The sequence below is a fragment of the Anas acuta genome, chromosome 19 (genome assembly GCF_963932015.1).
Source record: "Anas acuta chromosome 19, bAnaAcu1.1, whole genome shotgun sequence".
NCBI classification, from domain to species: domain Eukaryota; kingdom Metazoa; phylum Chordata; class Aves; order Anseriformes; family Anatidae; genus Anas; species Anas acuta.
The window spans coordinates 9,369,376-9,396,169 of NC_088997.1; the positions used below are offsets into that span (position 1 = coordinate 9,369,376).

At 49.3% G+C, this 26,794-nt stretch overlaps 2 long non-coding RNA genes across 7 annotated transcripts in view; both read left to right on the plus strand.

Moving 5' to 3' along the window:
- The window catches only part of LOC137842222 (uncharacterized), a 37,248-nt gene extending 25,420 nt beyond the window's left edge, over positions 1–11,828 (plus strand). For 5 of the 6 annotated variants that reach the window (XR_011088966.1, XR_011088964.1, XR_011088961.1 and 2 more), the window contains 5 exons: positions 477–599; positions 1,256–1,367; positions 1,448–1,534; positions 4,518–4,770; positions 10,379–11,828. This is a non-coding gene — a long non-coding RNA (uncharacterized lncRNA). The remainder of the gene's footprint in view (positions 1–476; positions 600–1,255; positions 1,368–1,447; positions 1,535–4,517; positions 4,771–10,378) is intronic. The other variant, XR_011088965.1, reaches the window with a different exon arrangement.
- A 1,510-nt stretch (positions 11,829–13,338) lies between these two features.
- LOC137842295 (uncharacterized) overlaps positions 13,339–26,794 on the plus strand; it is a 34,621-nt gene continuing 21,165 nt past the window's right edge. The window contains exon 1 of the long non-coding RNA XR_011089002.1: positions 13,339–13,542. This is a non-coding gene — a long non-coding RNA (uncharacterized lncRNA). The remainder of the gene's footprint in view (positions 13,543–26,794) is intronic.

A 26,794-nucleotide genomic window follows, 5' to 3' on the forward strand; every position in this document is an offset into this window, starting at 1 on the left:
GAATCACTGGATGAGATTGCTTGACAGAATTATACTTCATTACTGACGCTTCACAGCCTTGATTTTCATATTTATTTGTGACTCTTCTTTTTTAAACCATGGGCTCTTTTGACATGAGAGTCATGCTGTGTAAAGCGCTATTGATTAGAGTTTCTAATTTCATGCCATTACAGCATGACCATTGGGGAATGAAATGTATTTTATTTTTTCCACTACGGCTATGCCAGCAGTGTTTGGGATGCAGCCATCACGCGGGCTGTCAGCAGCAGGCATTTCCAGCTAAAGATCTTTGCTGTTTCAGCCAAAAGGCGAATGTGCCCGAGGTCTAAGCCTCAGCTCAGTGTGTTGTTCCTGGAATTAGAATAGATCTGTGGTAAAGTGCATTCTGAGGCCAGAGGTTTCCAGAAGGATGGCTGATTTGGGGACTTCATGTTTTTCATTCAGACTTGCAAAAGACAATTTTTTTCCCCTTCCAGAGGAATGGTTGGCATCTGCGGCAATACCTGCTCTCTTTCCAGTGTCTCTGGTTTGGTGCTCAAGGAGGTGGAGGGACCTAATTTCACTAAAGGCTTAGGAAAATCCTAGTCTGCTATGATCAGGTAATTTACATTTATCCCTATTATGTACAAGGGCCAAGAAATACTGATCGTAAACCTCAGGAAGACCTGTCCCAGCCTTGTTATAAAGAGTTTTTTTTCCTCTCACCTACTGGATTTGGGCCTTTCTGGTGTTTCCCAAGGAGAGGGTTCATGGTGAGACCAGGGAGGCTGTGAATTAATAGTATTTTGCTCTCTTGGAGCTGCCTGGGGGAATCCTCTCCTTCCCTCTTCCTCCCAGTATCCTCCAGCCCCTCATTTTTCGATATGGCCCAAAACAATCTGTAAGAGGATTCCTCTAGTGTCTTGCAAGAAATTACCACCTCTTTTTCTGTGTAACAAAGGCTTGTGCTATCCTGAGGTAAAGACATCAGGAAGATAAAGTCAGCCTAAGTCTGCTGCTGAGCTTGACTCTAATGAGTTTCCCTCACGGTATAACTAACGTGGCTTGTCTTACACTCTGGTTTTACCTCTGAACAGTAGATATGCACTAGCTGTCCTGAACTAATAAAGCTTTCCAGCAGTGAAGACAAGCTCTAACGGAGCGGCGATAGACGTGTGAACCCCTTACAAATAGCCAGATGAGAGAAAAGTGAATGCTTGAAATCTGTCAAAGGGGAACCAGCCGAGAAAGTTCTCCGACTCCTGCTTTATTCCAGGAGCTACTGACACCCGCCGGCAGGTGATGAATTAGTGCAGCACAGTTGGAGCTACTCAGGGGCTGCAGATGTGAATCCTGGAGCTGTTCCTACGTCTATTTGAGCACTGGAGGTATTGTGGCCAATTTGGGGCTTCCCATACAAAAAGATGTCAACATACTAGAGTAAGGCTGAGAAAAATGTTTTTTTCAGGAGACAAATTGGACATCTGATTGCTGTCCATGACTCTTAGGAGGGGGATGTGCAGAACAGAGACAGACTGACCTCAGAGATGCGTAGGTAAGAAGCAACACACACAAACTGCAGCGTGGGAAATCCTGACTAGCTATGGTGAAAATGTGTCCACCTTGAGGATGGTCAGATGCCAGACCAGGGGCCTAGAAAGGCTGCAAGATCTCCAGTCCTGGAGATGTTCACAACTCAGCCAGACAAGGCAACAAGGAAAGCTGGGCCTGCTTGGGCTGGAGGCCATGCTTTTAACTGTGGCTGGTGTGACCTGTGTGTGACACTGGGGATGACACTATTCAAGCCTTCCAAGTCCAATCCAGCCCCAGTTAAATCTGCCAGGTGAGTCTACCTACTTTTAAATGACACTGGTCTCAATCAGCATTGCAGGATGTGTCTTGCTGCCACTCTCCTTACTTAGGGGCAGTTACAAGCACAACCCTTCATAATAGGATGCAGCAGTGGCGCTCTCCTTGAAAGGCCCTTCCCAAAGCCAGCAGGAAAGGAGACAACACTGCCACAACCCCATGAACCTGGAGGAACTGGCAGTGATGTCTCTCTCTGCCACGACTGCACGTTCAGATGCAGTGAGATTTTCAGTCTCCCTTGCCTGCACAGGGCTGATGAGCCAGCCCTGCTCTGAGCACAGGGCACAGCAGCCCCTGGGAATTCCTGCAGGACGGGAGGTTCGCTTTGGTGCTGTGGCAGTCTTTTCGTTTTAGCAAAAGGAAAAGCAACTACACAAAGCCATGTGCCTTCGTGTAGTGAGCAAAAGGATTTTTGGCCTCAGCTGGAGCACAGCCCAATGTGTGACATTCTCAGAAGCTGAATGGAAAGGGACTCCACTCGTGGCATCATCACTTCCCACGTACGTCCCCTCTCTGGTTCCCACTGTGACACAGAGGCTTCAAACAAGAGCTGTCTGTCTCCTGCACAGCTGTACCCTTCACCTGTACACATCAGATCAGTACTGCTGGAGATAACGGTGAGAGATGCCATCACTCACAGTCAATTACTGGCCACCACCTGGTGCCAGGCTCCCCTGAGGAGCCCTCTTCAGTGCCCAAGAAACTCCAGGAGGAGAGCAATCGGTCCCTTCCCCTGCGCTTGACTTCCAGTGTAACACAATCCCAGGACTCTCCGTACCTACCTGTGCCTGCAGAGTCCTTTGGGCTTTTTCAGGCTTGCTGACATTTATATACATTTCTAAATATCACTGAAGTATTGCTGAGAGAGGGAAACGTGGAGTGAGTGACATGGACTTGTGAGCAGCAATGGGAAAAAGGTAGTTGAAAGCTTGATTGTAGTAACCGTGCCAATACCCCCCGAGAAACAAAGCCTCCTGCAGGCACAGTGCCTTTTCCAAGAGATGAAATGAACTTCTTTAGGTTTAGCCCTAAGTAAACGATGGTCCAGCTCATAAAACATCCTGAAGTGCAGAACTGTTTACAGACTTTATTTGTCTTGAGCCTTGCGCTTTGTAAGATCAGAGGCGATTTCATTACCCAACTTTGTGCAATGTCATTCCGGCTGGATCACAAATGCCATGTGAGTGTTTACAGTAATGAGGAAATACATTACAGCCGGAAAGGATGGCTGCAGTTTAATAGAAATATTCTTCTAGAACAGATAAGGGCCAATCCCAAGGATGGGCTCTTCCTTGCTTCTTTTTACTCTGATTTCTGCATTCCACTTAGCTGCAGCTGAATGAGAGGACCTCTCCTGGCCCTGACTCCCTATGTGGAGACAGGGCAAAGCAGAAGGGGCAGGACGGAGCCTTCCCTCTCCTGTAAGGGGGCATCAGTTTGGGGGAGCTAAATTATTGCCACTGCTGCACTGTGGATGGTGGAGCAGCGGCGAGGCACAGCCAGCCAGCTTGGATTTCACATAAAATGGAGCTTGGTCAGCTTCCAGGACTGGAATTCAGCTTTTTATTTTCCAAGAAAGGATGCAAGCAATTTGTCTTTAGGATGCTATAAAGACGCCTTCAAGAATATCATATAGTCTGCTAATGCTGCAGAGAACCTCTTAAAAACTTAATTGCCTGTGTCACCAAATGAGAAGAGAGTAGTCCCTTGAAAGATCCTGTGTTTTGAAAACACACAGTCAGTTCTAAATACTTTCAAATGGTACATGCTTCTTTACTCCTGCTGACAATAAGAGTAATTGCTGAGCACAGGATAAAGGAGATTGTCTGAAATGTTTCAGCACAATTTTCTTGTTCCTTTTTTTTTTTTTCACAATGCAAAAAGACAGAGGCATTCTTGGTTTGTGACCAAACAAACAGAGGGGTTTTCTTCTGGTGCCAAGAGGCAGGCAAGACATAGAGATCTCAATAACAAAGTGACTCTCTTCATTTGAGAGCTCCTCAGCTCCCATCCCTGGTTCCCTTAGTCCTTTCTTCACCAGATATTCCAAACCCTGTGATGTTTTAGGGATCACTGAAAGGCAGATGGACAAACCCAGTTAATCACATTTACACCCTGTGCTGTTGTATCAGTGCAGGGCAGGGGGACCTGAAGGTCCTGAAGACACCAGGGCTGCTTGGTGCTCGCACCACGTCTGGGCACGGTGAGCCAGGTTAGAAGGACCAAACCCTGAGTGTTGAGATGAACAATGTGAGCAAAGCCCAGAGCAGTGACAGAGGTGGCACTCTGAAATCCAGGTCCCATTTCCACCAGAGCACACTGCCTTTTAAAAGGAGAAAAAGCATTTTTGAAGCCTGCTACCCAGACTTCAAAGAAAACAGGCTCTGTCAAGGATGACTTCCAGAGAAGAACAGCCAGGAAATAGTGTCTGGAGCCAGGGTGGTTTTGGCTGAGCAGTGCCTTCCAGTTTTGGTCCCCTGTATGCGTGCTAGACTCAGCCTCAGCATTCCTGCTATGAGTCTGCTGCCCACCAGGATGACAGAGTGGGAGGTTTCCTCCCATCACTTACTCACTGCGCTGACTCACTGAAGTGTCTTAATTCTGAGATACAGGAGACCCTGAGCCCCTCAGTTTGCTCACTCACCTCTGCCTTTTATTTTGGCTGTAAGGTTTAGCACACAGCATTCCATTGTGTCGGCCTGGTCCCAGCTGACTGTCATTGTGCTTGGCCATTAAGGACTCATTCAGCTCTCTGCACTTCCCCGTGTGGCCCATGGTGCAGCACAGTACATTGGAAAGCAGTAGCCACTGCAACATGACGTGGCACCTGAAAACTCAAAGGAGACACAGGCTTATGCTGACTGCACAACTGTATGGTTGGTATTCTTCCTTTACACCTGCTCTGAAAGCAGGAAAAAACAGGTATGATCTATAGATTTTCTTTCTTCTTCTTTTTTTTTTTTAATGCAATGGTTCATTGTTTTTTTGTTGTGTTTTTTTTGGGGGGGGGTGGCAAGTAGATATACAGAGCACAGCAGATGTCTCAGACATTCAAGAGACATTTCTTCTTGGTCCTCAGATGAAATGGACTGGGCTTTGCTCCAGAAAACAGGAACGATTAATCCATCATTGAACATGAACTTAAATGAGCTAATATTGGGTATTTTAGTTCTGATGTATGTGCTAAATGAAGTAATCATTCAGAGGATAAAAGTAATGGTTTTGAGAAAATGTTCTAAAACGCAGTGGCTGAGGCAGGTGGGGTGAAAAGCTCCCAGCTGGTGCAGGTGCCGACGTCGCTGTCACTCCTGTGCGTGGGAGCAGCAGGAGGAGGAGTGCACCAGGACTGGGTATCCTCTAAGCACAGGAAAGGTAAATGCTGCGTAGCCCAGACCATCTGCGGTGTAATTTCAGTGTCTTGACACACACTGCCTGCTCTGGCCCCAGGTCAGCTTGCTGCCTCGGTGGCTTTATGCTGAAGATGCCTCAACGTTGTGCTTTGGCTGCCAGGGTGAGTCTTTCCTCACGTTATCTGCCATCCTAGATGCGCTGCTCTGCAAGTGCCATTAACCACAATTACACCCTTAAGCAAGAGACAGCAATTGATATTTTATCATTGGGATTTTTTGCCGTGACTTTTGTACCCACCTGGAGTGAACAAACTATTACAAGTTTCATCCAATTATGTTAAGTGCAGTTGGACATACTGTGCCTAACACAATCTCTTTTCAGTGGAGAGAGGGGCAGTCCGTTATCAGCTCGAGGCACCATCATTCATTAAGACATCATTTGCCTCTCACCAGCAGAGCCGAAGCAGCAAATCTATAGGATGTCATAATAAGGTGTGATAATGAAAGATAGGCAGAACAGGATTAACAAAGGGGTCCTCTCCACATTGTACCTTCCTCTTACTACTTTGCTCAGTCCCAGTCTTTTATGATCTCCTGAGGGAACGTTTCAAAGGGGTGCGTGGAAGTTAGGCCCACAAATCCAATTAATTGCTGATGTGGTTTGTGCCTGGAATCACCATGCACCACTTAAAAAAAAAAAAGCTGCCTGAGTGCAGCAGACTATAGAAAGGAAAATATTGGGCATACAGTACTGTAAATAAGCTCTCATCCATCCCTGCCTGTTGTTCTTGCCCTGGGCTAGGAAAGTCTTTGACAGCTCATTCAGCACCTTTGCTCTCATGCTCCAGTTGGTCACATCACACCCATCCCTGCCCCTCTGACCCAGCCCAGTTGGGATCTCACTTCTACTGGAGTGACTGGTTGATGCACCAGAGCCTGCTTGGTTCCTGGTCACAGCTCCCCAGCTGCAGGCAGGCAGGGCTCTCAGAGGGCACCCTTCCTGGAGTGAGTGCTGGGCAGGAGGAGTCGGTGCCTTGCGTTTTGTCCATGTCCAGGGCAGACCTCTCACCTTCCAGCCCCTTCATCACTGCGCTGAGGACGGGCAGCTCAAAGCTCTTCCAAGCGTAAAGAGAAGATGTTTTGGAGTTTGTTGGTTCTGCAATGTGCATACAAATACAGATCTTTCAGGGAGAGGAGAGGAGGACATGCGTTTACCAACAGTTGCACATAGGTGCCTTTATCCCAGTATGTAATTCTAGTAAATGCGCTGTGACTGGGATGCAGACACAGTGATGCTGGCAGTGAAGATGCTTTTGTTAGCATCAGGTTGTTCACGCATGGGGCTAAACCAGAGTTGTTCTTGAAACCAGGGCATGGAGCTGGGCTCCAGAAGACCCGTAAGCCTTTTGTGAGGCATCAGAAGAGCCACCAGCGGCAGAAGTGCCAGACGCCAGGCTTCAGAAGTCCCATCACTCATGGAAGTGAGGGTCTGGGCTCACACTGACTGTGTTTCTGCCAGCACTGTCCACAAACTTCTGCCTGCAGTAAAGCTCTTGGTGGTATAGAAATGTCATAAAAACTCAAGTCCTAAACCACTTCACTATGACCTGGCCATAGCCTGTCCCACGAGTTACTTGTAGGGGATGATGGCCAAGACCCCCAGTCCTGGAGGAGGCCGTGGTGCTGGGGAAGGACTGAACCAGTTGTCTCCTTGCCTAGTCAAACCCAGCTCCAAACCTGACAGCAGGGAAACTGGGAGGGAAGGGTCCCATTTCTGTAGTGCCTTTGGTCTGGGCGCGGTGGGCCCACCCAGACAGGAGGACAGCAGGACGGACAGACAGACTTCAGCCAGGTGCTGCTTCGCCTCGCCAGCTCGGCAGCAGCCTGGGTGAGCGTGAGGCACGGCACATTTTGTGTGCTAATAGGCAAGGGCCTGCGTGCTAATGTGCTTGAACATATGTGGTAATAACATTAATTTACAACTTTTTAAAATTATTAGCAATGCAGGTTTCTTGCCTGCCTTGTGTGTGTGTGGTACATAAATACGTGCATTATTTTTAGCATATTCCTTGCAATTCCATCTTCCCGAGGAGCAGCCACTTACCTGTGGCACTAGGGACTGAAAATGCAGCTAAGAATCAGCTTGTCCAATAAATCACCTGCACAATCCTACACAATCCATCCCTGGAGAGAACGAACCAGGTGCCCGAATGCATGGGGGAATCTTATTTCTGTCTATATTCTGTACTGTTATGGCTTTTATCCAATTATCAGGCTTTTTACCACCTATAATGTGTTTCTATTCACAGCACTACAGTCAATTGCCCAAAAGGTAGTTGCTGTGGGTGAGGGATGCAGTGACACGACTGAGGTCACCCCAAACCTGTGTCAGAGAAGGGAACCGAGACTGGGGCTCTCACAGCAGGGACCGAGCATTAAGCATAGGCTCTGGATGCCATTCAACAAAAAGAATTTAATGGCTGAAAAAGGTCCCATGGTAAGTCCTGTCCTTCAGGTGCCAATGAGAACAGCAGGTCAGCAGAAGACACCTTTGGTATTTTCCCTTCTCGGGGCACCTTTGCAGTTTACAGGGAGCAGCACAGCTGGAGCAGATGGGCAGCGGACTCCTTCATTTGCCTTTGGATGCCCACCCTCGTGGCGGTGCAGGTATCAGTCCAGCTGTGCAAATTTGAATTTTCTTTTTACCATTAGCATTTTCCGGTGACTTTTTTCCATTTCCAGAGCAGTTCAGACTGCCATGGCCAGTGGCTCTGTTGTGGTCAGTAAGTGAATTAGAGAGATGACACAGGACTGGCATGGGCAGGGCACTTCCACCAGCACAGCAACAACCAGAAACTTTAGGGCTGCATCCCCAGAGAGTACTTCAGGCTGCTGAGATTCAACAGATCTGTGTACCAAGGCAGATGCTTAAGTACACATTTCCATAAAGAAATTCTTCTCAAAAATCCCAAACTGAGCTTGAGCCAAAAGCACAGGAGATGATCCTGCTGCAAACACTGTTAGAAGAAAGTCTCTTTGGCCAAAATTTCTCATGCTGTTTTTCTGCACTCCAGTAAACCTGGCTGCTGTCTCCATCCTGGAGATGACTTCATTTCACTAGATTTCTCATTCCAGGCTCTCTCTGCCTCAAAAGCAATTGTTTGTGCTGCAGTTGGAAAATGTGTATCATCACAGTTGCCTTTTTTCCACTGCAGAGTAATTAATCGATATTTCTCATGGAGGGCAGTCAATTCTCATTACACTGGGGTTTCACAAAGTTGCTTTTTTTTTTTTTTCTTTCTCCACAGAAGGGATGTGGCATATCCAAGAGGTGCTTTGTGTCTGTGCTTCGTGTTCTGGCTCAGTTTGGGCTGCACCAGGGCGAAGGCAGCATAGCAAATTCCACGTTGCAAGAGGCAGACGGAGTTTCAGAACTCTGCGCTGGTGGAAAGGAGGTTTTCCTGCAAACTCCGTGCCATCAGCTGGGTGCCTGCAACATGGTGCCAAGGGACAGGGAAGGTGGAAGGCAGAGCAGAGGTCAGAAGCCACTAGCCTTTTGCTCGCACAAGATCAAGAAGCAGGGTAGGATGGTACCTTCATCCCAGTGCGCAGTGGCCAAGGATGAGCAACCCATCAGTGCTCCCAGCAGACCTGCACAGGCAGAGCCTGCCCCTGCCTGTGCACCATCAGCCCTTATCTAAGAGGCTGAGGGGTAGGAAGGTGCAGCATGCAGCTCCTGTGTGCTTGCAGAGCATGAGAACCAACTGCTGGACGGCACTAACAAAACTGTATTTGAGCCTGCCATCAGGCTTGTGAGTTCCTTCCTGACTCCGTGCATTTTACTGTACAATATAGCACTGGAAGTCATTATTATTACAAAGAATCACTAATTCAATAACACCGCTATCCTGCTTGAATAACACCCATACAATATTAATGCATTTCCCCCATCATGTTCATTGCAGAACACAAAAGCTGTTAACAGAACGCGAGGAGCCCCAGCGCGAGGGGGGCGTGAATGCGACAGTCACTGTTAGCCGTGCAGTGCTAGCGCTGAATTCAAGCTCTGGAAATTACGATTGCAAAGCACATTTTTGGATGCCATTCATAAAAAAAAAAAAAATGGCTAAAAGTTAAAACTTCAAATAGAAGTAGGAAAGCTGCCTGGCATTACACGATAACGTGGCACTTTATTATCCCTCTTCAATTGTTTGACGTTTATGCCTCTGTTTAGCAAGTCTGTTCGTTATCGTTCTCCAATTAACAGAGACTTTTTTCAGATTATTTTTATGAAATTCTCATTTAATTAGCCATACAGCTGAGTCTCAAATGGCAGTTTTAAAAATATCCTTCCACTGATCAAGCAGCCAAATGGTCTTTCTGAGATATTTGCGGAACTGTAAACCTTCGTTTGTCTGCTAATTATCCCCTGGCTTAGACGCTGGGAATTTGAACACCTGACAATCAGGGGTTATTCACCGGACGCTTTCATTTTGCACCATGTGGAAAAATACAAATTTCACTTATTAGAACCTTCTCGTGGGCTTTTTTTTTTTCTTTAGTAAAGGATGTGGTTTATCAGGCGATTTTCAGATTCTGCACAATAGATGGGGAATTAAAATAATGAGTGACAAATAATAGAAAACAGGTGTGACAGGAGAAGTCAGGCAAGTATTCCACAGGCACCAAGCAAAATGGGAGGAAATACGTTTATAATACAATAACGAAGGCAAAAAAAAAGCAACCCACAATGAAATAAAATCAACAGTAAAATTTCAGTGAATGGGCCCTCCTGCTATACAGCTGGAAACCATTATGGTATTTAGCAACGAATACACAAATAAGCTTAAAATGCATTTTTGCCATATATTGATGGGCGTATGTAGCTGGGTAGAAGAATCCCTTAATCTCCCACTGAACTGCTGCCACATTTGCGAGGGAACGTGGCAGCTCGCCAGGAGGCCTCGGCTGCTCCGTGCTCTGCATGGTGCTGTGCTCCCCTGCTCCAGGGGGTGGGCGAGCAGACGCAGCCCAGGGCAGAAGCTGCTGCCTGCATCCAGCAGGGTGAGCAGCAAAGGACCCGTCCTTTGCTGGAGAAGGGGAAAATGCATGGGTTTGTGATGTGGAGTTACAGGGCAAAATGAGCAGTTGGAGAGTAACGGTAACATTTTATGTTTCAGGTCTGAAGTGTAATTCTAGCAGAAGATAACAAGACTTCTGCTTGTGTCAGAGGTGGTTTTTGCATGCTGCTGGTGGTATGCCCAGTCTGAGGGGACAGCTGATTCAGCCACTGTGCAGTGCTGCTGGCCTGTTACATCTGAGCAGCCCTCTGGAGCCTAGACAAGGTAAGAAGAAGGTAAGTGAGATCCTGCAGCGGCTCATTCAACTGGGTGAGATGCATTTCAGCTTTGCAAGACCCCACAAACCATCCTCACCATTTCTAAGAAGCTCTGAGAAATGGTTCCAAGCCAGAGCTCGGGTGGCGGGGAGAAGAGGCACTAACACAAGTGTAACGGGGAACTAAGGAAATAGCCTGCTGCCGCCGTGCAAGTGGAGAGGATACCTCGGAGAGTCACTTCGGATTTCCAGCTGCAGGAATATGTTGTTATGAATCTCTATCAGAGCACTTGTAGTGCAGCTGGAGAGTATGTCTGACATTGCCTCCAGTGACCTTTTCAATACAGTCCAAGTGCTGCAGAGCTGGTGTTTCAAGAGGAATTCAAATCGAATTTACTCAGGCAGAAAGGATTGGCCTGGGGATAGCCCTACCACTCGCTTTGCGTTTCTCCTTGTCATTCTCATGGAAATTGCAATTCTTTATGCATGGTGCTTCTTCCTGCACCGCAGAATGTGTCCCATTAAATGGCAGCAACAGTACTGTGCTTCTCCAAGAGGCCCCAGGATGAGGACACAGCGGTGGGGTGCTGAGGCTGTTTGCAGATGGTGCTGGCAGCAGCAGGAGTTGGAGGATGGAGGTGCAGACTTCAGCACAACCCATCTAAAGGTCACGGCATGGCAATGCGCCCTGGCACCCAAAATTAGCTGGTGCACATCAGGCACCCACTAAACGTGCAGCTCGTTGGCCTGTGATGTGAACAGCAGAAGTTTGTGTAAGCTCCAGAGGCAGGTAGGGAAATGCACAGGGGAGAAATTCACCTGGGGCTCTGCAAGACAGAGGGAGAGCCAGGCAGGAGCAGCCAAGGAGCAACATTGCGGTGTGTAACACTCGTGGCTCTGGGGTGAGGTCCCTGCCTTGCTGCAGGCAAGCCGTGAGTGTTGGGGGGGAAATGTTGGTTTTCTTCCCGCGCTTTCCTGGCATGGTGTGATTATTTCATACATGTTTGTATGAGAGGTGCTTTAAAATGTAATTTCTTTGATTAATTTGGTGTCTGTATTTTCACTGTTTTGTTCGCTCCAATTTATGACAAAATTGAACAAAGTGGGTAACAAAATATAGCCCTGTCAGGCTCCTGTCTTCACGGATATAAAGAAAAATGTGAAACTGTCAGGCACACAAATGTGCCAAACCCCAAGGAAAATTATTACATTCTGCTTGACATTTACTTTAATTTTACAAAATTCTGTAATACCATTATAAATAATAATAATAAAAAGCGGCATGGAAATATTGTTAAGTGTATTTATTTTCATTTGCTAGCTTTGTGATTTATGGGTTTGATTTATTTTTTATTTTTTATTTATATTTTTTTCCAATCTCTGCATCAGAAGGGAGACGGAGCACCTGGAGCCCGGATGCTGCTGCCTGCACATCGTGCTGGCCAGGGGAAAGTGGTGAATGAGGCTGTGTCATCTGAGGAAATGTGCCCTGCTCATAACAGCAGGGGAGAGTAATGGGAATTCTCCACTTTCAAAAGCTCTGCAAGATTTTATTGAATCTCTGTGAAGTGCTTTCTGAGGGACAGGTAACAAGGTCAGATCCATAACTGCTATATGCCTATCCCACCCCAAGAAAGTTGGCTTACACCAGCTGAGGGTCTAACTGGAGGTGATCCACTGGTGCCAAGTGGGAATGGGAGACAGACACCCAAAACAAGTGTGGGAAGTGAGCAATCCAACCCAGTTTATGACAAGTAATGAAAAGCAAGAGCGGAGCCTGGATTAAAATAGGCATGAGGGTGGGAGCCAGCAGCACTCAACTTCCTTGGATGAGGTGAGCTAAGGCAAATTTCTGTTTGAGAGAGATCCTACCAGGTGATGCTGAGGGCCTAATGCTCCTTACAACGCTCACATGAACACTGCCATTCTACCCTTTCTGTTCGATCAGGGCTGTTTTTTAGGGCCTATGGCCTTGAAGAAGCCCTGTAGCGTGCAGTTTTTCATGTGAGGCAGTTTTTCATCTCAAGTGTTGGTGGAGGTCCAAGGACCACCAGGACTGGTTCTCACTCCTGCTGGGCCTCCAAGTAGTGTCTCACACCAAAGGCAATGGTAGAAGAAAACTATTTCAAGGCATCAAGGTGACTTTTCCTCTGACAGATTAAGACAAAGAAAAGTGTATGAAAATAATTGATGGGATGTAGCGAACGGAGCTGGCATCATTTACATACTGAAGTGACAGCGTGCGCCATTCACAGGCCCTTTCCACTATAAATAATGTTTTATAGTGACATAAAAAAGCCCTATTCATCTTTGGAAGTTAAAAAGGCACCATCTGAGTGGACAGCTGGCTTCTGGATTCCCCAGGAAAATGTTTACATAGGAGGAGACCCTGTGCTTTAGATAGGGATATATAACAGGGCTGATCCAGCCGTGGCTCTTCAGCTGATAAACTGCAGCACTTCAGGGGTCTCCAGCCCACATCTGTGCCTTCCACATTTGCCCTGAGGACTAGTGCCTTGCCTGGGACACAGATATAACCCACGGGCAGAAACTTTGAGCAGTTGATGTTTGCTACCTACAGAATGGAAGTACATCCTTTTCCCTGTTGTCTCTCACTTCCAAGGTGCCTGGGTTTCCTTAATAGCCTCCTGCCTCCGGCTGTGCTGGGTTTGGAGGTGATTGCTCCCAGCTGCTCACTGCCATCTCTGCTGCTGGCAAAAACCCACCCTCACCTGTTCTGGTTGCAAAGAGCTCAGAATAAATAGCCACATATTGGGTGTCTGGCTTGTTTTGACAAGAGTGACTTAGAGAGTGCCCTATGGGGCAGAGGGCTGGGATGCTGAGGAGGTTGGACCCATGAGCAGATGGGATGGTGACCTCTGCAGCTGGGTGAGGGTGCAGGAGTGAGTCCTTGTACATCTCCCAGCTGCCTGGCAGTCAACAGGGAGGAGAGTGGTGCTGCTGAATCACGTGGGAGTCTGTCCCAGCATTTGTTCTGAGAGTCCAGGTAAGCTCTGATGTCCCTGGATTATTGAACCATCAGGAACAGGTCCTGTTGAGGAGTAGGATGCTTCCAGAGAAAAAGGTTTTCCTGTGTGGCAAGAGGTTTCTGTAAGCTTGAGTGTTCCTTCTAGCTTGCAGGGTTTAATTTGTTCCTGCCTGTGAGGGATGGCTGCTGCAGGGAGCCAAACCCTGCTGAAGCGTGGAGGCTCCATTCATCTGAAACAAGAAAGGAAGGGCTGTCCTGGGGTTACTTCTTGTAAGAAAGCCATGTTTCAAGGAAAACACTGATGCTGAAAAGAAATCAAGTGTTTAGGCAGGCTCTGTAAGACAGCTCTGAGAGGAAGGCAGTGTGGTAGGTGTGCTCTGCAGGCCTTTGGTCAGTGCTGGTCTGGAGGAGCGATAGCCCAGGAGCTCAGCATGGGAGGGCTGAGGGACGAGCTGAGGCCTCACCCTATGCCATGAGCTTCTGGCCCCACACAGCACAAAATGGACACACAGCCCTCACAGTGCCCTTGCCTCCAAAGCACAGACTGCTGCCATTTGACCCATAGGGCCAGCTCTGTCAGACCTTATCACTGTTCGTGTGCAGAGAGCAACCCGTCAGTTCCCAAAGAAATCTTTATGTGGTTGTAACCTGGTGATGCCTGCTGTCTGATGAGGACAGTCTGCCTTCTATCTCCTCATGTGAGTTATTCCTGATAGAAGATGGGAAGGCTGCAGCCCTTCCAACACCTCAGTAGTTTGTTCCTGGTGGCCCCCAGCCAGGCCTCTGTCCCTCTGTGTCCCCTGGGCCGTGCTGCTGGGCCGTGGGGGCTGTCCCTGTGCAGCTGAGGCACCCCCAGGTTGCTCCCACTTTGCTCAGCTCCATGGGACAGCCTGCAGGGCACGTCTGGGGATGTCTGCCTGGGGCCGTGTCCTTGGTTTGGCTGGAGTTGTACCACAGCTCCTTCAGCTGCCAGCCCCAGGCTGGGTGCAGCAGTGGGGCTTCAGAGAGGAGCTGCTCCCTCCTCGAGGCCATTTGTTTAACGAAAGCATGTGTGTGGTGCCCGAGAGCTCTCCGGCTCCATGTCCAGCAAGTCTGGGCCTCATCCTGTGTCCCTGTGTGTGCTCAATGGGTAGTGCTCTTCCTTCATAAACAACCATCCGTGCCTCTTCCCTCTGCCACCTCAGCCTCCCAGCTCCCCCAGCAAGGGGTTTCCGCTCAAGCCTCCCCTTTGTAAGGCCCTTCTGGGAAGCGAAACGTGCTGGCTGCTCAGGAAAGGCGTTATAATGGGCAGCTACCTATAGAGGAAGATGGATTGCCGAGTCAGAAATCAATCGAGAGGTTGTGATGGCATCATAAATCAGGGGATGCTGAGCGTTAAAAGAAACCCAACGTTTGATTTATAACTTGGCAAAAGCCATTTATCGCCAGCCAAGATTTTCAGAAAGAGAAACATTTTTGTAAGCTTAATTTAACATTATTTTTTTCCACTATGCTAAGCGTTCCTGTAGGGTTTATTTTTCTCCCCCTGCAGATCCAGCACAATTCACAGATAAAAGCAGCCAAACGACATCGGAAGATTTTGTTTTGCTTTGAGATGCTTGACAGGTTTGCGCTCTCTTCTCCAATCCAGGGATGTTCTCGGAGCCTCGACTCCTTCCTGATGTCTTTTAATATCTCTGCGTCTCGCGGGGAGTCAGAGGCTCTGCCGGTAGATGGCTGGTTCAAATCCAACTCACGCTGCTGAAAAGTATTATCAGTTAATCACTGCTCCGTTGCTTCTGTGAAGCTCATTTTGGTCTCAACAGCAGGTAGAGGCTCCTCACCTAAACCTGCCTCTGCCCTCCCCATTAGCCGTGTGGTTGGGGGTGGTTGTGGGAGAGGCTGAGCAATTAGCAGCCCTGGAAAGCATGATAGGATTTTCCCTCTGAGAGGTGGCGATTCAGTGGAGTGGATAAGTTTGTGCTGCTGCTGCCCAATGCTGTGATTGGGAAAACACAGTCCCCGAGGCCATCAATGGGCTTATCTGTACTTCCCTTCAGCATCCCCTCCGTCATGCTGCCGTGCAGTGTGTGAGCAGCTGTCCGTGACTTGTTGGAAAGGCACGAGGGAAGGGACAAGCACAGGGGATGGGGGCTGCTGTGGGGATTTCTGTTCATGTCATGACATCGAGGTTCTGTGCCTGCAGGTGTGGGCAGTGCAGCAGTGGCTGTCTAACCCAGAAGAAATGAAGCAGGAGGTGTGGGGTGGACGAGGCTGTGCCTGGGTTCCCACACCAGCTGAGCAGGAGTTGAGAATGCTGCTTGGGCCTGAAAGCACTGTGCAGGCTGCTGTGGGCTGGTGTCCGGGTTGCCCTCAGGCTGCGGTGACAGATGCCTTTCCCCAGCTGCCTGCTGGCATTTCTGGGAGGCCACAGAAAGCTGAGGACTCACCACGCAGGCCCTGTGGCAATGGGAATTGAGCAAAGTGTGTGGGTTGCTGCAAGGACCACTGGAAAGGGGTCCTGGAAAACTGCAGCAAACCCACCAAGCCCATGCATAAGCCTGGTTGCTGGCCCTAGGCATTCCTGTTACAAGTTGTATAGCAGTGTTAATGCTACTGAAAGGTGTCTGCAGAACCCAACCCCTGGCTGATGAGGAGAAATGCCCCGCTCTCAGCTTCCCAGGGGAGCTGAGCTGCGGAGGCCATGGCAAGGGGCTTGCATTCAGTGCTGGAGAAAGTTGCTGCTCTGGATCCCCCTCTGAGGTGGAGTGTTTTCCCCGTCATCTTGAGTTTCTCTAACTCAGTCCAGACTTGCTGGGAAATCTGCAAACCTCAGGGAAGCTCTTTGGCAAAGCTGATGTGCATTTTGCCTGGTTTCGGATTTCAAGTGAGGAAAAAAAAGCCCAGCCCCATAATCTGCACAGTTCTTGTTTCAGCTAAGTTAAAATAATGACCAATTTGTACATGCCAGAACCACAGGATCACTCTATAGCACTTTTGTTAGCGCTGTTTGTCCTTCTGATGGGCATATAATTGTGCTTTTTAATTGGAAGTATTTGTCAGTGCAAATACCCAAGGCCATGGTGTGAGCAGGCTCCTGTCTCAGCCCAACGTACATCTCTGACAGATCCACACTGGATCTGGGAATGAGGAAAGGATAAAAAGTAAGGCTCACCCAGTCCCCTTGGGGGCCCTGGTGAAAAAAATAAAATAAAAATAACACTTTCACGGTGAATATGATTCCCAATAGGTCTCCAGAGTGCTCTGTACGAGCTGTCACGCTGGTAAAGGCAGATCTAGCTCTGGTGATGTGCAGAATGAATGGCCCTTGGCAGGAGGCACCTGAAGCAAAATCAGGACAACCAAAGCATCCGATGTGGGGTCAGTGATGTACCACTTGCAGCTCTGCCAAGAAGTCCTGTGGCAAATTCCTCGCTGCTGGGTGTGCTGTCGAGGGCCAGGGGGCTCCTGTGTTCCTCTAGAAGCCTTCCTGAGGACAAGGTGGTGTCTCTGCTGCACAGCAGCTCTGGGCCTTGCTGGATGAGGGCTGGTGTGGTGAGGGCAGCACCGTCCCGAGGCGGAGATGCCACCTGCTGTCTTTCTCCCCCTTGTGAAATGATGGATGCTCAGGCCAGCGCTAAAGACCTCCAGCAGCAGCCTGGCTTACGGGGATGCTGTTTGGCAGCACTGGACACGGTGGGCTCTGACTTCATTTTCAAGACCCCTTCTGCCTCTCAGCGCAATAGAAAGGCGAGCCTGCAGTACAGCACGGATCCTAAATGGGTCAGACCAGCAGGCAGGCTCCAAAACAAACATCATTAACGCCAAACCACTGAACCATACAGCGCGAGCTGACAGTGCCTCTCCTGCCTGCTGACTCTGGCCACGCAGACGCCCTCAGCTTAAAGACACAGCCGGGGCCTGTGTGAGGGGAGGCTGAGATGCCAAAGCACTGGGCAGGGGTGGGAAATGAGGCGGGACATCTCCATCGGGATGCTCAGCGGGAGAGGAGCTGCTCTGCCTGTTGAGCTTCCTTCCCTGCCACTCTGAATCCTGCAGAAGTAAATCTAACCTAAAGCAGGGTCTTTCTCTTCAGTTAGGCCAAAAAGGAGGATGTGGTGGCACCGCACCAGCTGTGTTGTTTCCTCTGTGTGCATCTGCACAGGGCAGGACCGGGCTGTGCCCCCTGCTCCCTCCTATGGGGCTCGTGCCTGTGCCCTGCTCGCTGTGGCCATGGGACAGGGAGCGCGGCCCCAGCGAGGAGAACCAAACCCCACGGTACTCAAATACTCTCCACTTACAAACGGTGCCTACGGTCCATTTAGCGTCGTATACACAAAGTAATATCGTTCATAGGCAAAATCCCGGGAGCCTCCCGGAATACAGAGAGGATCGGTGTTGCCTGGTTACCGGTGGTACGCTGGCACACTGAGATAAATCAAATCAATATGGCTCCAAATATTAAACCCTTTAAAATAAAATCAAAGCTGTGTCCATAATCCCCAGCGTTTCCTCTTTACCTCCTGACAAGGATGCTGTTGTGCTGGAGCTGTGCAGGAGACAAGGAAGGACCCAGCCGCCATGTAGGTTATCGTGGCTTCTCTTTTTCTTCCTCTTCCCCCCACCTCGATGAAGAGCAGGGGAGAGGCTTTGCCATCCCACTGGAGAGACTGGGGTGGAGGGAGGGGTTGTGCAGCCAGAGCTTTGTAATGGAGCTGGATGTAAGCAACTCCTTGCACCACCACGGCTGCGTGTCTGTGGTTGCTCACCGCTACGCACTGTGCAGCCCTTCCCAGCGCCTTCCCTGCCCCTGCGAGCAGGTGCTCAGCCTTGGGATGATGCAGGAGCAGCTGCAGCTCTTGTTTTCTGGGGCTTGTGGGGTGCTCTGGGCTAGACTTGTAAGCGCAGACCACAGGGCTATGGTGTGTGCTGTCTGCCAGTGCTACCTCTGCTGGGAAAATGTGGGGGAAACCCTACAAAACATAGCAGAGCAGCTCTGGTCCCCCAGAGCCTCTCTAGGAAGCTCCTTGGCACTAGGGGGGCTCTGTTCACCCCAGGATTGATGTGCAGGTGGGATGGCTTTGTGCTTGGAGAGGAGATTATGCAAGTCAATAACTTGAAGTATTTAAGTTCTGCTCTTAATTAAGCAGGAAAGTGAGGAAATCATGTCCCGAGGATTGAAAGAGAACCAGAAAAGCATAGGAAAGGAAGCCCTGTCTGAGTCATTTACTGGAGTGAATAAAATCAGTGGGAAATGGTGATTGACCTAACTTGCTTATAGAAATTAATTTGCTGATCCTGATGTTTCTCGTGGACTGGGGAGGGCCTTGCTCTGGACTTGAATGCCAGAAATGTCTCGTGCCCACATGAGCGAGGAGGGCTCGGGGCCGTGCTCGGGTCTCCAGGCTCAGTGATACACAGGCAGAGCAAGCTGGAGACCTTGGTGCACAGGCACGGCACTGAGATAAGTCACTCACTGGCATCTGAGAGCGGGTTAAGCTGTCTATATAGACACAGGCACTTGGAATTTGTATGACAGTAATACCTAGAGAAATCTGCCAGGATTAGATCACTTATATTAGATTTGGTAGATACGCACGTACAGACTCCTCTCCCAAAAGATTGTAATGCAAGCAGACAAGTCAAAATAATGGTGAGGAAAGAGGCTGTAACCTTACTCCAGCTTGTGTAAGGCGAAGTAAAACACAGTGAGGTTTAGTCACTGTCATACCAGGACAAAAAAGCATGGTTGAGCTGGGATCCAAACCCAGATTTTCTAAATCCCAGCCTGAGAATGTGCTCTGTCAGGACTGTTTGTAGGGATGTGCAAGCAGCAGGCTGGGCTGGCAACTTGCTGGCACCAATTCTGGGGTCCCAGGGGCTGTGGGGCTGAGACAGCTCAGGACAGAGCCCGAACCCTTGCAGGCAGCACAGTGTGTGGGCACCTGAACTCATCACCTCACAAGCTGTGGCACAAGCAGATTTCCAGAAGAAGCTCATGCTTTCATCGCTCTCTTCCTCCCAAGGCTTTTGGAGATTACGGATAATCAGGAGACTTTTAGCAGGAGGGGAATAGAGGAGAATGAGATTTTCTGCCCCCACTCCCGAGCTGCAGCACCTCCTGCACTCTGCTTGCAGCAAACAGCCCAGTGGTGCCTCCAGACATGCAGGTCTTGGTCTCAAAGGATGCTGGGCTGGTCCCCTACTGTCCTGGAGGGGTTTTATTATAGAACCAGTAAAAGGAAGGGGATGAGGCACTGGGACACCCCAGGTCAGTGGGTGCTCCCCTTCTCCCTGATATCCCTGCCCTTTGTCTTCCCTCAGTGGAGCAGGATATTTGGAATTGCCAAATTCTTGTGGTTCTAACCACTCGATGGCTGTTTGAAAAGCACATGCTTTTTTCTTTTTTTTTTTTTTTTCCAAGAGGTTCTCAAGAACAATCTCCCCTTTGTTTCCCTTGTTACTCAAAAATATGTTGGGGGAAAAAAAAAAAAAAGGTAGTCTATGGCCATAATCCAAAACAGCTGACTTTTGGGGATAAACTTTGCCCTTCTACCTTTCCCCTGTGTCGTACAAAGCAGCACGCACCTTTTAGAAAAAGAAAAAAAGGAAAAAAAAAAAAAAAGGATAATTACACCCCATAGCTCCTGCTGCACTAAAGGGAAGGAGAAACAGTGCAGGCATGCACAGGCAGACTCATTAGGATCCCTGTTCCTAGAGAACAGTGTCATGTAAGTTCTTGTAGATTTGGTTATCATTTAAAGCTCAAGAGGCCTCTTCCCACCCTTGTAGCTTCTTCATGCAAAGTATCTCTGGCTTGGAGAGGACCAGCGTTGTCAGAGGAATTCAAATGTTGGCTGTCCGAGCTGAGGTGAGAAAACACATTTGCACCCAGAGCAGCCAGCTGAAATTAGCAGGCAGCGGCGTGGGACGCGAGCAGAGAAATGATTACAGACTGATAAAGACAGATGTAAGACATAAACAGCTGAAATATGGCTTAAATATTTATAAGAACCCAGGGCTCTCTTACAAATGTTATGTTTGGGAAGGAGATTGGGTGATTTATAACCACTGTTTGCGCTGCTCTCTCTGCCTCTGGCTGTGTGCTCTGCGGTCTCTGCTAGCCTGGTTGTCCCCCGAGCCTGGTGGGACACAAACCTCAGGGTCCCATAAACATCACCCACCAGTGCAGCCGTGCCTGGCCGTGTCCACTGCAGGGGTGAGCCCCTCCCAGCTCAGCACAGGAGATCCTGTCCAGCATCACAGGGCTGACCGCACGGAGGGGGCTGTGGGGGGTTTCTGCTGTGTTTCACTGTTGTATTCACCAGCAGCATTCCCAGCTTCGCACTGCTCTGGCAGCAGTTTATAGTATGGAAAACTGCTGGGGTCGTTGGGTGGAGATCACAAGGGTCCCTCCTCCTCACCCAAACGTCTCTCCTCTTGTGTCCTCCAGCTAAAGCCCAGGATGGTCGTGGCACGAGGGTTACTACAAGCCTTCTCCCAGCCCAGTTGGTGGTGTTTTAGGAGGGTCTTCATCCCCGTTTGGTGTGAGTAGGGCAGGGTCAGAGCATGCAGGTGTGAAGGGCTGAGGTGGTGGAGCTGGTGGCACCCAGGGCCCAGCAGTGCGTTGGGAATGGGCAAATTTGGCAGGACAAAAAAGGGTGCAGGGCTGGTGGGAGAAACATAGGGGATGAAAAAGCTGAGGGGGCAGGACTGGGCTCTTGAAGCTGTGCAGGAGGAGCAGAGGGACAAATACCAGGGAGGAGATGGGGCTGGCAGGGACGGGGGCTTGCTGGGTCCTGCGGCTGTCCCAGGCCGGTGAAGCCTCGCTGCCAGGAGCTGTGGGTTCCCAGATGCACCCGAGCGGTTGGGGGGTCCCCACAGCCCCGGCTGGCCGAGGGCTCTGTCCCCACGGCACACACTGGGGTGCAACCTCCAGAGACAAAAGCTGCTGCTTGCTAACCAGGAGAGTGAGCTGCTGCTATTAATTATTAATGAAACCTCGCACACAGCATTAAAGACACGGGCAATTCTTTTTGGCAAGTGTAATGAAAAAATTAATTGAATAATCATTCCGTGTAAATAGATTTAGATAAGCTTCTCTCTCTTTTTTTTTTTTTTCCCCCTTCTTTCTCTTCCCCCCTCCCCATACCTTCCACTTTCCAGCAGAGACAACTCTGTGATTTATTGCTGGGAGCCTTGTTGTAATTCAGAGCATCCTGCGGAGAGCGGTGGCCGTGCTGGCTGGGGCTGGGGGTTTCCTGGTTTCAGATGGCCTCGTTTAGGGGATGCAAAGTGGGGTGGGGTGGAGGGAGGCTGTTAAAAGTTAGTGCTACACTTTAAACGAAACTGAAATGCCTGGTTTGTAGGGTGCTGGTTTATTAATGGCTTGGAGGGCCTGATGCAGAGCCCCTGAGTCTGCCCAGTCTTTGGGGGGCGTTGGGTGTCTCCTGTGGTGTGGGTGCCTGTGGGAGACCCAGGCCAGCCCCCTGCTACATTGGTGCTCCTGTGCTGTGGGTGGATCCAGTGCTTGCCAGGGGTGCTCCTTGCAATTCCTGTTGTCAGATGTTGCTCAGGTGCCTACTGCCTTCCTGCTTTAAATGCTGGTGAGGTGGGGGGAAGCGTGCCAAGCCTTCCACATTTTTTTTGCTCCCATCCCTTTAGGGAGTTTTGTTTATTTATTTATTTATTTTTCCAAGGAATGAACTTGTGTTTGACCTTTGGAGCTCTGGCTGAGAGGGCAAGAGTTAAACAATGAATTCCTCCCAAAGGCAGAGGCCTGGGGCTGTGCCCTGTCCCTGTGAGCCCAGCCCTGCGTGGTGGGCCCTGGGGTCTCGGCTTCCCCAGCACGGCTGTGATGTGCTGACACATCCCTGGGGGCAGCCTGGTGTCAGCCACGGGGCTGCGCTGGGATTTGCAGGAAAAATTCATTTCTCACCCCTCTGCCTTCCATAAAGTCAGCATTGACCCTCCTGGTGTGGTGAAGGTCCCCCTGTTCTGCGCTGTGTTCCCACCTCCTGCCCCATCTAGGTGGGTGCCAGCAGAGCAGCCTGCTGCTTGCTGTCCTGTCATTCAGTGAAAAATCCGTTCCATTAAATTTAATCTGGGAGAATCTTGGTGGTCACTGGCACAGCACTCGGCTCTCCCTAGCTAATCTGGGGTATTTAAAGTAGAAACCTCTCACCTGTACCCATGAAGCTGTTCAATTCTCATTACTCTGCAAAGTGGCACAGCTTTAGGAAAGAACCATGAATATCTACATAGGAACTTATTATGGCTCTTAATTAACAATCCCATTACTGTGATAACACCAAAACCCACCGTCCCCCTTTCCCCACCCTCTATAAGGCCCCGAGTTCAGACTCCCAGCAGTGCTGCAGCAGAACCAGGAGGAAGGGGTTCAGCACCAGCCTGTGCCGAGCCTGTTCAGCACTTCCTGCATTTTGAGCCTTAACTTCACCAAATTCCTCCAGCTGTGCTCTGCCCTGTACCTAAGATGATGTAGAACAACTTTAGCTCTAACTCTGCATGCTTTTGGGGAGTAGCATCGTGCTTTTTGGGACTTGTATCGTGATATGTATTCTCTGTTCTCTGGATTCATGCTGCAGTTCAGCCCAGTGTCTCTCCTGGCAGTGGGTTTTCAGCTTTCTTGTCATTCCCTGCAGTTACAATTAACTTCAAACGGTGTCTTATCATTAAATCAACCTACATTGAAGCAGGCAATTGCCAAAGAGTCTGCTCTTCGTCTATTCTGCACTTACCCAGCTGCTGCATTGTCCCTTCTGCAGGGAAATAAAGGAAAAAGAGGAGAAATAAAAATTATCTGTAGAAATGAAGTGAGTGCCACATTGCTGCTTGCCTGTGTCCCAGCACCAGGAGTTTCTAGCAGGGTTTCTATGGCTTTAAATGGTACACCAAATACATTTTTTGCAGGTACTGAGTGGTGTGGCTGTCCCTGTGATGCCAGGAGAGCAGTGGGTCGCTGCCCAGGGGCTGAGCTGAACGCTGTAGGGTTTTTTGTTCAAGTGCCAAGTATCATATTGTTAACAATGAGCCAAACCAAAATAATTATGATTGCATCTTGTTTGTGCTACAGCACCCCTGCCCACCCCAGAGTTGTAAAGAAGTAGCTGGGAGCGTGGCCCTATCACAATCTGGAGGTAATGAGCAGTTGCTGCTTCTCTTGTAATCTTTCAGAGGTTTATAACCTGGGTCTTCTAATTTGCAACAGGCTGAAGCACAATGTGTAATTCCCCATTCCTGTGTAAGGCAATCTAAAATCAGCAAAAAATTGGTTGCTGGAGGGTTTGGTTCCTCCCCCCCCCTTTAAATATAGCTGGTGCTCAGCCTTTAGCTAGGCAGTTCCCGGTGCAGTACAGCATTACCTGCTGGAATTTGGCTCAAGTGCCTGTGGAAAGGGAAAAAAGTCCTTGGCCCATGAGAAAAAGGCTTTGCCTGCTGGGGTGAGTGCTCAGCCTGCCCTGCCAGCAGAGCCCTGGGGTTTTGTTCTGATTATACAGCTCCAGCAACTCTGGACAAAACACGCAAAAATGCACCAGTAGGGGGTCAAAAGTAGGATGAGGGTCTACCTGTAACAGATGCTGTGTTTTTTCCTACAGAAGTGTTATTGCCCTCTCTTATGAAGCAGGTCTTTCAGGGTGTTTTAGGCTTGGTTCCATGTGGATGCCCTCTGCTAAAATGTCCATTACAAAATTTCAAGGCTGTATTTGAACTTCTAATTAATATATATATATATATATATGAACAATATAATGTTGTTCTCTTTTCCTCCTTCCTCCCCTCAATGCAAGAGCTGCTTCAGCCTTATATCTGTCCTCTGTATTGACTGGAAGCACTTTAGGACAGCTCTTATTTGTTTTATATGGAGCTTGCTTGTATCCAGCATTGCCTGACCCAAGTCAAGACGAGTCTTGCGTGTGCCTGTGAAGGAATGGAAAGGAGTGGTACGTGGGGAAAGGGAAAGCTTTAGAGGCTGGCTGCTGGACAAAATCTCTTTCAAGGTGGGAGTGCCCCTCTCCATGTGAGCTCCCTTCCTGCCTACCTCCTCTTTCTGCTCCTTACAGACAAAACCAAACACACAGGTGACCTTGCCAAAGGCACTCAGTTTGGGAAGAGGCTATCACTGCCTGACACTGGGGGGGGGGGCTGGGGGCTGGTCTGACTTCCAGGCTCCTAATGGTGAGTCTGATGAAATGAGCTTGTCATTCTGCTTAAATGCCATTTTTTCCTCTCTTCATCGTTTCTGAGGGTATGTGGGAGGGGAGGAGTTATCTCAACTTCTTAAGAAGCTGGGCTGGGTGAATTTTGTTTTCATGCAGTTACTACCAATCCTTAAGCCCTGGATCTGTAGAGCACATCATGCCTCTAAATGTGTGTTGTTAAATAGCTTACTTGAGCCTCCGTGCTTCTATTTTCTCTGTCATAAAATAGGAATATTAGCCCATCTCACAGGGTTGTACTGGGCATGATTGATTGAAATCTCCACGCGAAAAGAGCTAGACATGCACAAAGTGTTATTGCAGAGGCAGTCAGAACCAGCTCCTTACCTGGCCAAGGGCTATTTTGCTTTGCTGGAGTTGGTGGATTTGTCACTTAGGCAGTTTGAATAAAAAAAAATAAGAGGAAGCTGTCTGGGGTGAGCATGAGAAACCACTCGGCATGAGCAGGGGAAGGGCACTGCCTCCCCTCCTCGGTCCTCCCGCAGCACTGAAACCTGCACTGTGCTCCCGTGAGCCTGCAAGGTGAGGCAGAGGCTGCTGCATTTGCAGTGTCACATCATTTTTCCATGGTTGTTTATTTATCAGACATGTGCCTCCAATATAATTAATGTCATCCTTTGCCAGAGCTTCTGCAGAGGAAGAGGTTCAGTTGTGTGCTGGTGGCACGAGCTTAGGGAGGAGTACGTTGAAAATCCAAGCAGACAGGAGTGAGTAGCGAGACGGGGGGGGTGTTTCTTCACCTCCATGGTGGTGTCTGCAGGAGATGCTGGGCTCCACAGCCAGCGTTGTCACCCATGCTGTCATCTATTCGTGGGAGTCTCCAAAAAATAAAAGTTAAGGATGGGAGATGAAGTGCAGACACCACTGCGATGACACAGCTGGAGAAGTCCAACTCAGGGTGCAGATGGGGAACCTTCCTTGGTGCTGCTGTAGCTCCAGCTGTTCCTAGCATCCACCTAGCTCTGCAGCCATCTGTAACGTTGGGTAAAAGAAACCAGGATGGACTTGAGTTCAGGGATATGAAATGCAGATGCTAGAGGCATGGAAAACTTGTACTGCTGCTGACCTTGGCCAAGCAAGTGTTGTGTTGTGGAGAGCTGTCAGGAGGTGCTGCAGTGCTCACAGCTCCCCAGGTGTCCTTGGAGCTGGCAAAGATCTGGGGGGGGCGGGGGGGGGGAACTTTGTGCTTTGTGTCATGAAGCGGAACTTGAGAACCAAAAGTGGCTGGAGTGGCTCTGGCAGTGGGTTCAGGTCCAAAGATCCCAGTGAAGTTCAAATCTCCTCTACAGACAAAGACACAGATGAAAGAGAAGCAAAAATGTCAAAGCTGTGATTGCATGATGCATCTCTGTCTCCTCTGATTTTTTTGTTGTTGTTTTTGTTTTAGTAGTTTCTCACTGCTCTATACCAAATTTGGCAGAATTTTCCCCATCCATCTCTGCAGGGTCAGCCAAGGAGACTGGTAACTTTTTTTTCTGTTTTCCTTTGTGTTTTTGTGTTTGTTCTTTTTTTTTTTTTTTTCATTTTGTCCCAGGGCTTCCTCAGGTCTGTAGTTCCCCTCAGGGAAGCGGGATGGCTGCTATCTTCTCCCACACTGCAGCATGCAGGGGCTCACACGGTGCCTGTGCAGAGCTCTGGGGTGTAGCAGGAGGGTGAGGCACAGGCCCATGGCTGAGAGGGGTCTGCTCGAGGAGGGAGCTGACGTTTTGTTCCATTGACTCCCTGACACTGATGGAAGAGGTTTTGCTCCAAATTATTCCAAACTTCAGATCAATGGGGTGAGATCAATGAGTTCAGGATAAACTGTCCTGAAATCCCTACAGGTTTGTTCACCTTACAGCAAGACGAGGACATTTCAGCAGCTGGAGGTGCAATTGTATAGGAAGCACTGTGGGGTTGGGATGGATGTAGTAGGATGCCCCTGGACCCAGCCAGGACGGTCAGACCAAAGCTCCGCCATGGATGGGGCAGGTTTGTGTGGCGCAGGTCCTTGGGTGCCCAAGAGCACATCTACAGTGCAGTGTCCTTCGTGCAGGTGTTCCTGTGGCTGT